The following is an 11,773-nucleotide window of genomic DNA, read 5'->3' on the forward strand; positions in this document are numbered from 1 at the left end:
GAGGCCGATCTTCGGATCGGGCGAAAGGGGGTGCTCATAGCTGACCTTCCCCGATCGTACCCAAGTTCCCGAGCCGAGGCAACTTTGGTGATGACGGACACGTGGCCTTTGGCACCGAGTCAGGGTTTCCTAAATTCTCCCATATAAAAATATTTAGGTGGCGACTCTGTATCTGGCAAAGCAGTCCATGTTTGGCACTTCTTTTCAAAAAAATCTGTTTCTCAAAACGATTTGTCGGATTTGGACTCTTTGGTTCGAGATTAAGAACCGTGACACAAATCGAGTCCGAACTGTAGTAGCAAGGGCCCCACGCGGGCGTGCTACAATCACTTTTTAAATGCTTTTGAGAGTTGTACCTTATGTCTTGCTTGCGAGCCAACAAATGAGCATGCTTTTCTTGCCTTTTGTGCCTAAGTTTCAGCATGTTTTGGCCACTGATTTGGCATGTTTTAGGTCTGTCCATAGTTGGTTTGGTCATTTAAGCATTGTAATGCATGCCTCTAGTGTAATGCTTGTCACTAGTCTCCATGCCTTTGGCCCTTAACATGTTGTGCATGAGTTGCTTGCATAGTTTAGTGTCTTTGTCATGCCATTTTAGCACTGAAAGTCTACCACCTCTCTTCATTCTTCACTTTTGAATTTGCTTTTGAAAGTGATCTTGAGCCCCTTGTTGGCTTGAGCATGAAATTGAGGCATTCATGCCTAATGGTTTTAATCCTCTCTTGAGGGTTTCTACCAACCAACAGCATGAGACCTCTTTCATGCTCAAGGCGCTTGTGGCTTAGACCACCTTTCCAATTAGAGGACCTTCACATTGAACTCAACCAATTAAAGGACTAATTGGTAAGCTAAAATGTGTAAACAAAAATTGAACTAAGTAAAACTTGTGAAAGATAAGCATTTGTGTTGCATTGCATGTGTTTGGATTGGACGTTAATCCAAACACAAGAAATGTGGGATGTTTTATACTCAAAGTGATGAAACGAGTCACATTTCTAAGTCGCCAACACCCTTGATCATGCATGATAGGGTGGAGGCTCTTTGTGTATTGTTTGTGCATTCACTAAGCTTGTACAAGCTTGGTTTTTGGGCCATCATGCATTGAGATGCTTGGTTGGTGGCTTGAGAGCTGAGTGCCACTCTCCTTTGAGCTTGAGACATGATGAGGAGAGTGTCAGTACACACATTTCCTTGCAAATACATTGTCTTGGCTCTGTTGTTCTCTGTTGCAGCAAAACCAGGAGTTTGGGAAAAGAGGTAGTCGACCGGCCAGTTGCATTAGCCGACCGGCCACATGCACTACTTGACCAACTAGTTGAAGTGGCCGGCAGCCACTTTTGGCGGCCGACCGGCCACTAGTCTGTTTTGGTGTAAAAATGTTCTTGTTTTGAAACAAAAACAGCTTAGAGATTGGCACAATGTTCAGAAAACAGAGGCAAATGCAAACAGAGGCAACCGATGGCAAGGCGATGGATTTTCGAGAGGACGCCAATCGAGCATGCATATCTCCCTCGCCCGCAAGGCCATTTCATTGCTTATGATTAGTTTGTGTAACTAATTAGTTCAATTTGTTTTGTAATATTTTAATTTGCTTAGCTTAGTGTAGCTTAGCTTATTTATTCGGACCCTCCTTCGCGAGGGCGCAGGTTGTAATAAGCGTGCATGTGTATGTGCATGTCTTCCAACCCCACTTCTTTTTCCCTTTTATTTAACTGCTTTCGATGGTTAGTTTAGGGCACGTTTTGATTAGCATACCTTATACTTGCATGTTTGCATCATTCATTTGTATTGCATGCACTGGGCTCAGCGCATCATTCGAACTGCATTGTATTTCAATACACTTCTTTGAATACCTGTTTCAAGCATGTTATCAAATTGTTGCATTCATATGCCATATTAGTAGCCGAGCCTACTAAATGCATTATTGCATGCGTTGCATTAGGCATCTAACACAGTTAGGATCATGCATATTTCTAACTATCTTTTGTTTTGGCTCAGAGTATACTGTAAGTTTTACGCTTTAGCATCCTTGCATGAGTGTAAGTGTTGCCATGTTTAGCATGCTTGCCATGAGGCTATTTGCTTAATTAATAAACTGCATGAATGCCTGTGGATGAAGGCTTTGTTGTTTGAATTGGAACAATTCACCGAATGTGAGTTTTAATCCCATTTTGCGAAGTGGAAAATCATGTTTTAAGTCCACTTGAGGGTGGCAAATCCGCGCTTTAGCCCACTTGAGGGTGGCATTTTCACACCATTTTCGAAAAAAAAACACGAGTTGTTTTTTTCAAATTCTTGCGATTTAGTCTATACTTGTATGCCGTGAGCATCACATAGTAAGTTAGTCTAATAACCAGAATAAGAACACATGTGTTTATAAAAATAACATATCATATTTAGTAGAGGTCGATCTTTGATCGGGCGAGCGGGGGTGCTCATTTCAGGACCTTCCCCTCTCGTACCTAAGTTCCCGAGCCGAGGCAACTTTGGTGATGATGGACACGTGGCCTTTGGCATGAGCCAGGGTTTCCTAAATTTTTTCAAAATAAAATATTTAGGTGGCGACTCTGTAATTTGGCAATGCAGTCCAGTTTTGGTATTATTTGATCTAAAATATGATTTTCCAAAATGATTTGCCGGATTGGACTCTTTGGTGCTTATCAGTCTTACATTGCACTTTGTGAGATTAGATTCAGAACCGTGACATGAGTCCGAACTGTAGGAGACTGATTATGTGATACCCCTGTTCCGTAATGTGTTAATTGGTCCTTGATACGAGTATGATTATGTGTTTAATATGATTTTGTGTGCCATTATGTGAAAATATGTGGTTTTGAATTTCTATCTATTCATCGTAGAAATATCTGTTTGATCATCTACTTTGGAAATTAAATTGAAGGCCTTATCGGTCACAGAATCTAAAATTGATTACGTTACTGTGATTGGCATAATTTTTAAAGCCTACGGTGAATTTTAATTGAAAAATTGATTCGAACAAGATTAAGTTGATTAAATTGGTGAATTAGTGCCCAATTATTTATTATTATTAAATGGTGCTAGTGGGAACTTATGTAAAGAGGCACTACACCCTCTATTCTCTCCTTATAACTTCATTTGGCTGATTTGAACTCAAGATAGAGAGAGGGCCTACTATAGAGAGAGAAAGAGAGGGAGAGAATTGTGTAATTTTTGGCTCAAGTTTGGGGATTTGAAGATTTAACTCAAGAATTGACTAGAGCTTGGGTGTTTGAAGCTCCTAGGTGAGTGAATTTGTGAATATTAGCTGTAATTTTGTGAATTCAAGTTTGATTAATGGTCTAGCACTTGGATTAGTTTGATTACAAGGAAATTGAGTTGATTTTGTTGTATTTGAAGCCAATAGATGCATGCATGTAGGAAATTACTATGCATTTCCATATTTGAACACAATGTGCATAATTTATGTTGAATCTTGTATGGAATCCATTTATTTGATCATCTCTTCACCAATTAAGTTGATATGAATGAATATTTCTCACATGCAAGAGTAGATCATGGAGGTATGAGCTTTGCATGTTTGAATTTGATGTGTTGGTGATGAGTTTGGGTTAATTTGAGGCATGCATGTACGTAATTCAAGAAATTGAGCTTCATTGTATGGTAATTTGGTGTTGGTATCATGTTAGTATATGTATATGTGAAATTTGAGCCATGGCATGCAAGAAATGTTGGTTAGGGTGTTGGATTCGAGCTCAAGAACCATTCTGGAAAACCCAGAATTTTTGATGTCCGCTCGAGCGGGGGAACCGTCGCTCGAGCGCGGATTTCAAGCTCCTAGTATTTTCAGTAGATATGGTGTCCGCTCGAGCGGGGAAGTTGGCGCTCGAGCGGGGAGCCATGTAGAGACGCCTTCCGCTCGAGCGCCGGAGTGGACGATCGAGCGTAAATTCGACTTAACTAGTACTTTTGCAGGCCTCAAGGGTCCGCTCGAGCGGGGAAGTCCACGCTCGAGCGGGGACCCTGTATTCTGAAATTTTGAAAAGATATTTTGTGTTTCATTTTCTGTTCTCTTTCACTTCCAAGTACTCTTAGGCATGCATTGAGCATTGTAATTGAATTAAAGAGATAAGAATGAAGCCTAGAGAGGAAAATGTGAATTTGGAACGGATTCAATTGGTTGTGACCCTTTTGTGTTCATGGAATGTGTAGGGTAGAGCTCCAGGGCAAACCAACCAACCGATCACTGTGAGTAATATCTTAACAAAGATATCTGAAATATGTTTTTGTCCAAATTGCTTACTTCTATATAAGTTTTATAAGTTCATTGATTCGATTGGTGGACAATGGTTGTTATACTAAATGATTGGGCCAGAGGTCGTTATGATAAGAATGAATGAATGGGCCAGAGGCCGTTTTGACAAGAATGAATGAATGGGCCAGAGGGCATTTTGACAAGAATGAATGAATGGGCCAGAGGCCGTTTGACAAGAGCGAATGGATGGGCCGAAGGCCGTTTTGACATGAATGAACGGGCCGAAAGCCGTTTTGACATGAATGGATGGGCCGAAGGCCGTTTTGACATGAATGGATGGGCCGAAGGCCGTTTTGACATAAATGAAAATTTGAATGGGCCAAAGGCCAGTTTGTTAAGAATCGCAGTCACACGACTTAAATTGTGTATATATGCTAAATAAAAATATGAATTGGGCCCAAGGCCGTTTAAAGTTTGTTGTTTTATATATCGTTTGTATAACTTCTGTATTTGATATTATTCACTGGGCTATCGCTCACGCTCATTTATGTATTTGTAGGTGGGCCAAGAGAGGTCCAGACCCAGCCTCAGTGAAGCCTGTGTGGAACAACCCAAGTTTTGGAGAGTCAGCCCTTACGTCTCACGCATGAGACCCGTCTTCGCTCTTTTGTTGTCTTGTTTATTTTGTCATGTTGGTGAGGACTTTGTGTATACCTGTATATAGTTTTGATGGGTTGACTTAGACTTATATGATCCTGTCTGTACAGAACTTTATGGTACTGTTTTTCCATTGTGAGTTATTAATGTTTATATGTTTGGTTTATTTGATGTGCCATGTAAGCACAACTCTCTGGACAAAGTTTTAAATTTTGCTTCCGTTTGGCCCCCTTTACTCTGATGAGTTATGTTTGTTTTGGTTTGAGGCCGTAGGTAATCTCAGGATTACTGGCCGGTTATGTCCTTAACCTATAGGGGCAGGTTCGGGTCATGACAGATTCGATGCTCTCTGAAAGGGGGTGCAAAGAAAGTCGAGTCCACACAAAGCCACTCTTTAAAACAAGTTTGAAAGTTTCCACAGCTTCGACGTGCGAATGCATACCATTGTCTGAATAGATGCCTTATTCACTTCTCGTCGGTTTCCTTAGGTTGAGGAAGCCCTGCATGGTATCAGCAATGTGAATTATAGAACCAGAATCAATCCACCACTCATACTGATGAGTATTAACAAAATTAGATTCATAACACACAAGAGATATGCGATTACTTTTCTTCCCAAGCCATTTCTTATACTTGGGGCAGTCTTTCTTCATGTGACCCTTTTTCTTACAGACGAAGCATGCATCCTTATTGCCATGATTTTTAAATGGCACTTTACCAGGCTTCTTCCATTTCTAGTCACCTTTTTCCTTTTTCCATTGTTCTCCTTTATGTGTTGCTAAATGGGCACTTTTCACTTTTCTATGCTTCAATCTCTCCTCCTTTTGAACACACATGGTCAAAAGTTCATTGATAGACCATTTTTCCTTCTGTGTGTTGTAAGAAATTTGGAATGCTCTATATTCCTTCAGTGACGAAATTTTTTGTCACCAATAAAACAACATTTTGTCACCAAAAATTCTCATTTTCGTCACCAAATAGTTATTCAGTACCATATTTATGACTTTAGTTGACGAATAAATTTGTCACGCATGTTGATCATTGATGAGGAAATAATTTCGTCACAATAAGATGTAAAGATGACGAAATTTTTCGTCTTCAAAAGTCATAATTTTTTGTCACCAATAAAACAAAATTGTCGCAAAAAATTCTCATTTTCGTCACCAAATAGTTGTTCAGTACCATATTTATAACTTTAGTTGACGAATAAATTTGTCACTCATGTTGATCATTGATGAGGAAATAATTGTCACAATAAGATGTAAAGGTGACGAAATTGTCTTCAAAAGTCATATATGGGTGACGAAATATATTTCGTCATAAATATATATACACGTGACAAAATTTTTAGTCACCAAACAACAAAATAAATAAAAACTTTCATATATAAACTACAGTAAATTTTGTCACAAAAAAAAGTTTATTAGTGACGAATAATCACTTTGTCATAATAAGAAGTACAAATGACGAAAAAATTTGTCACTAAAGTTGTTCCATATTTTATATTCAATTTAAGTTATTATTTCACAAATATCCCTTCTCAGATCCCAATAGCCTTTTAATTGTACTAAGAAATCCACTAGCTATTATACACCACTCCACACAAAAATTCACTAAACCATTATATTATAAATCAAAATGTATCCATCAAACAACTTTAATAATAATCCATTATGTATAACAAAAAAATCATCAAAGCAAATCCCAAAATGAACTAATGTGGAGTCCACAAAAAAAAATCAACACTCAATCTTGATTTGCAACTACAACTAAGTATCAGTTCAGGAAATAAATAAATAATTCAACACTTGATCTTGATTTGCAAATATGCTTCCAAACGTCATCAAAAACCAATCTGCAAAGAAAATAAATAAGGAAGACATTAATATATTATTAATTACATCTAAAATCATATTTAAATAATTTTATTTTATAAACCAATTTAATAGAAATGCATATAACAATCCAAAACTTCAAAGAGTTGAAGTAATCCTTAATGATAAGCAACACAGATAACAGAAGATGACAAAAGATTGGAAGAACACCATGTATCACTAGCACTAATGCCAACAAGAACCAAAGAGAATCACATGACGTGTTCACAACCTAGTCAATCAATAGTTTTTATAGGAGTTACCATTTTCATTTGAATCTAAATATGTTCCTATTTTATTTTGAACTTCAACGAGGTAAAAGGTTAAAACACACATGCAAGCAAACATAAAAACAAAAACAAATACACACGAATAGATATTGAAATAAAAACACAATTAGATCTCCAAACATTTTGGGTTAATTATATTTTATATGGTTTTGTCCAAAAACACTTTACCTCCTTCATGTTTAAAAATATACACATAACCCTCTTGAAATTTGGAGTAAAGTGCAAACGTTGCAAATTCTGGTTAAGTAAACCATGCGTTAACACACTAAATTGAGCGTGTGTTAAGAAATATATATAATGATACTTTTGCCCCTTTTTCAATTTGCCTTTTTCTATTATTTTCTTCTTCATTCCCTCTCCCTCCTCCTCCTTTCTACAACAGCAGACCCACTCGCCATTCCCCTTCTCATTTCCTCCTATATTTCACATGCCACCACCAACCAATAGCCTCATGGGCCACCATGGCTATCAACCACCTCTAAAACAAAACCCAGTATCCACTTCCCCAAACACCTAGGTTGGGTGACTTTGCAAGACACAGTCCACCAGGACACCACCATGCATGGCCAAACCCAACCCTAACACCTAGTGGACAAGCACATTTCATCCCTCTCATCTTTCTCTCCCTCGTAGGGAAGGAAAATTTAAAACTCATCTCCCTCTAACAACCTAAAAACAGAAAGTTCTAAACACAAGTTCTAAAGGAACATATTAGAATTATTTCTTTGTTATATGGAAACACTTTTTCTTTGTTGTGCATTATTTCTTTGTTATATGGAAACACTGTTTCCCGTGATACAAGGCCCAACTACTATTAAAATTATTTAAATTTCCTTTTTCCAGAAAAGACATGAAATAAAAACTGATCATCAGGCAGGTGGTGCAACTTAGAGGTGAAGCTTCTTACAAGCTAATAGCTGATAATTAGAAAGCAAAAGTTGAAAACACCCATTCCCCTACTTCCTAATAATAAGTCTTTTTCAACTTATTTAAGTTATTTTTGCCTTGTAAGTTGTAAACAAAAGCGCACCAAATACTTTGGCACACATTTCCTAAATAAAAAAATCTACAAGCAACTCCATAAGATGCACCAAACAGAGCTAAAAAATGAGATACAGTCTCTAAGGAGCCCATGAGCAGAAGATAAGTAGAATAACTCACCTGGTGGACTGTGTCATGGTAAAAGTCATTTAACTTCAAAGCATGCGCAAGGCTCGCTGTGAACCCACGAGAGACACCAATATTGGCACCAGCATACTCTTTGTATGGAAATGTATAAAGGTGGCCCACAGCTGCAATAAGCATCTCAACACAAATTATAAAATTCTGGAATTCAGCAGCCTCCTCTGTATCCCTTATAAATCCAGATTTTGCAGCAAGAAAAACAAGAACACCCTAATGGAAGAGAAAGATAATAAGAAACATACTGGAAGTCTTACAAATCCCACATCTATATCAACGCAAAATCCAGCTACAATATGAGCAAAAAAAAAACAATTTTTATGCATATCCAACAGGAAACCATGCACACTGTATTATTTGTTTACACTTTACACCAATTTCCTTTGTTCAAAAAGAAACAAAGTGAAAAAAAAAAGGGCACCCAGAAACCTGTTTGGGCCACATTCAGAAGGTATTCCAAGGTATGCATTGCTTCCAGCATTAAACATACAAGTTATTTAACTACAATTTTGGGGAGTTGGCATTCTTACAACTAATCAAGCACCAGCTGTTTTTTTAGAGAAGGAAGTGATCACAAAATTCACATCACAAACTATTACACCTTGATTATATTTCTAGAAAAGGAAAATTACAGTGACCTCTCTTGAGGTTACGATTAGAAAAACTCTCCTTAGGTTTCTTACATTACATTTAGCTTCCCCAATGGTTTATTGACATATCAAACCACCTTCCCCCAACCCTTACAGGTTAGTAGATAAAGAATGCCAAGCGGCTCCTACATAGGCTATTTTAGTCAGAAAATATGTATTCATGAATGTACAGGATGTCCTTCTCATCACTTATCCTCCAATTGTCTCACCACCAAACAAAAACAATCAATTACCATCTGTTTTTTTTCTATTCAAATATTGATCACCATAATACTGTTAATAGAGGAAAATAAAAACCAACTGGCATAGAGACAGTTTTCATTGTGGCAGCCACAAAAAAGCTATGGAAGATGAAGATGAAGATGAAATATGATAATGACAATAATTGCAGTGGGCACAATTGTCAGTTTTGAATCTACTACACATCAAAATGCTGATGTGTTCAGAGAGTTGCTGCAAGGTTTGAGTAACTGTGGCAAGGGGTCCATCACGAGGAAATGTGAATTGTCAACAAACATGGAAAGATAAAAAACACTGATGATAATAAGAGGTCATGGCAGCTTTCTTCCATTGTCCTCAATTCCATGTTATGAAATAATATGCTAGGTCCCATAATATATAAGTACCTTTTTGTAGGAAGATTTTATCAATTCCTTTCTCCATTTCTATCAAATTCCATGATTCTTTTATGATATTTTCTTAATAACATCTAATTCCTTTATTCAACAAAGGGTCCATTTGCATTCAATAATTACTTCTTGACTAATTGAATAGGTGTGGCACATCCTGGAAGCAAGTTTGTCATGGATACAAAATGTCAAAGGTTCAAATCATATAATATAATCCCTACCACTTATTTCTCCTTCTATCAGTAACAAGGGATCAATTGAAATGGATGGACATAACAGGTTCTAGAAAGTCATGTGGGAGGGAATGAAGAAAAATGAAACTCGAAGAAAACATAAAGAAATAGGATATTATTTATTTTGACTAAAGAGATGGACATGGTGGCAGGTTTAACTCTGCAGATGTGATGGAAATAGAGAGATAATTGATGGCGGTTCCAATACATTGTCATGGTGGTGGCAACCATTTGTTGGATCATCTATGAACTTGATGGATGCTTTAAGGAGATAAAAGGGTCTGCATAATGAGAATATTATCATACTAGAAAATAGAAATTCATTTAGCAACAGGGAAAAAAAGAAAAGAAAGAGAAAAAGAAACAACAACAACACAGCCACTCAAAGCAAAACTTGTGTATTTAAAAGGCTTTATTGAGGCTGGACTCCAGGCGAGGCTAATGCAAACAGCATCAATGCTTTGATTTTTACGCAACACTCCAAAAAGACATTCAAATAGAAGGAAGGGCACAATAAACAAGATATTCAAACATAAAACAAATGGGGGAAAAGAAAAATTAGAAATAAAAACATCAGTGCATATCCAGTCTTTAGTAAAGTGGCTCTAAAGATCTCATGTTTTTCCAATGGCAATTGCATTGGCAATATTAAAGAGAAAGTCATGCTACAAACAATGTTTTTCAAATAATATGCATTGCTCTGATTTCTGAGATTGCTTTGGAAAATTAACTACAGTGAATTTATGCCAGAATTTTTCTGATATAAACAAACACAAGCAGCCAAAGGGTTTCACAAAACCTTCTGATGCATATATACTTGTGATACTATGAAATGGAGAACACATGTGAGACAACAGATGAAATTAAAGAAACAATACCGGACTAGGTGCAACTGAGATGGTCAAGAATCTGAAACCATGCATATCCCTAGGAGCCAACAAAAATACAGTTGATGGAGGAGCTTGCTCAGTCTGACTACCTAGTTCAATCTAGAAAACAAAAACAAAAAAATCAGCTACAATAGCATGTCAAACAAACCAACTTACTAAAATTTGATGCTCTAAAATCTGAAAATTCACGTCATGTATTGAATCCATAAGAATTATGTATGCACAATGGCTATTCAGCAATAAAATTTCAAAACAATACATGTTAATATGATCAATTGGGTTGCTACTTTCAAAACAAAATATTTGGCAATAAGAAAGTTAAAGGCAAGCAAGATTCTACGAGTATATAAGAGTAGGAAAACAGCAATGAAAGGGCCATGTCCCTGGCTAACCAATGAAATTCTTCAATTACACGTGTACAACCTCAAGGTTCTGGGAACAGTAAGGTGAAATGGGATTGCAGTTTGACAGTTAAAGTACAGCCCTACACTGAGGTTTCAAGCAGAAATCATATTTAAGCTATAAAGCCAAAATAATACTGAAAAAGTACGAACAAAGCTCCCTTAACAGTGCATTCATTCAAGCAAACTCTCATCTCAACTCAACTCAACAAGCTTAAAACCCTAAATACTTACTGCTAGCTAGTGAATATTCAATGCACTCATATACTGACTGCAAGCCAAGGAAGATACCATGTCATCACAATAAAAACAGATCTATGGCACAAAAAAAATGCTTGAAAAAAGGAGTATTGAGAATATTTTCCAAAAGATGCAGAGCTATAAAAAGAGTAAGATTATGAGTAAGATTTACAAAAGATACTGAAACATATTCAAGGCATGTAGACCAAAATCTAATGCAAAATTAATGCAATGGACAAAGCTTGCAGAGTGATACAAAGGAAAATAAACCCTATGCATACTTGGATGTACCACACGTTTGACAATCAGATACCCAATTACACACATATACAGACTTCGAATTTCAATTTCCGCCATTAGGGTTTGGAAATCGAACAATCAGATACCTAATTACAAACACACACATATAGAAATCACTGAAGCTTTAAATATATATATATATATATATAACTTTGAACATAGATTATGAACCAACAAAAATCGAACACAGATTTGG

At 36.9% G+C, this 11,773-nt stretch overlaps 1 long non-coding RNA gene across 1 annotated transcript; it reads right to left on the reverse strand.

Annotated features, from left to right (window-relative positions):
* Positions 1–6,497: 6,497 nt before the first annotated feature.
* Positions 6,498–9,339, reverse strand: LOC145819530 (uncharacterized). The gene is made up of 2 exons (XR_014360288.1): positions 8,214–9,339; positions 6,498–6,743 (listed from the first exon to the last, which is right to left on the reverse strand). It is a non-coding gene; the product is annotated as an uncharacterized LOC145819530 (long non-coding RNA).
* Positions 9,340–11,773: the final 2,434 nt, after the last annotated feature.

The sequence above is a fragment of the Camellia sinensis genome, chromosome 2, assembly GCF_055761805.1.
Source record: "Camellia sinensis isolate YWXY chromosome 2, ASM5576180v1, whole genome shotgun sequence".
In the NCBI taxonomy this organism is placed as follows: domain Eukaryota; kingdom Viridiplantae; phylum Streptophyta; class Magnoliopsida; order Ericales; family Theaceae; genus Camellia; species Camellia sinensis.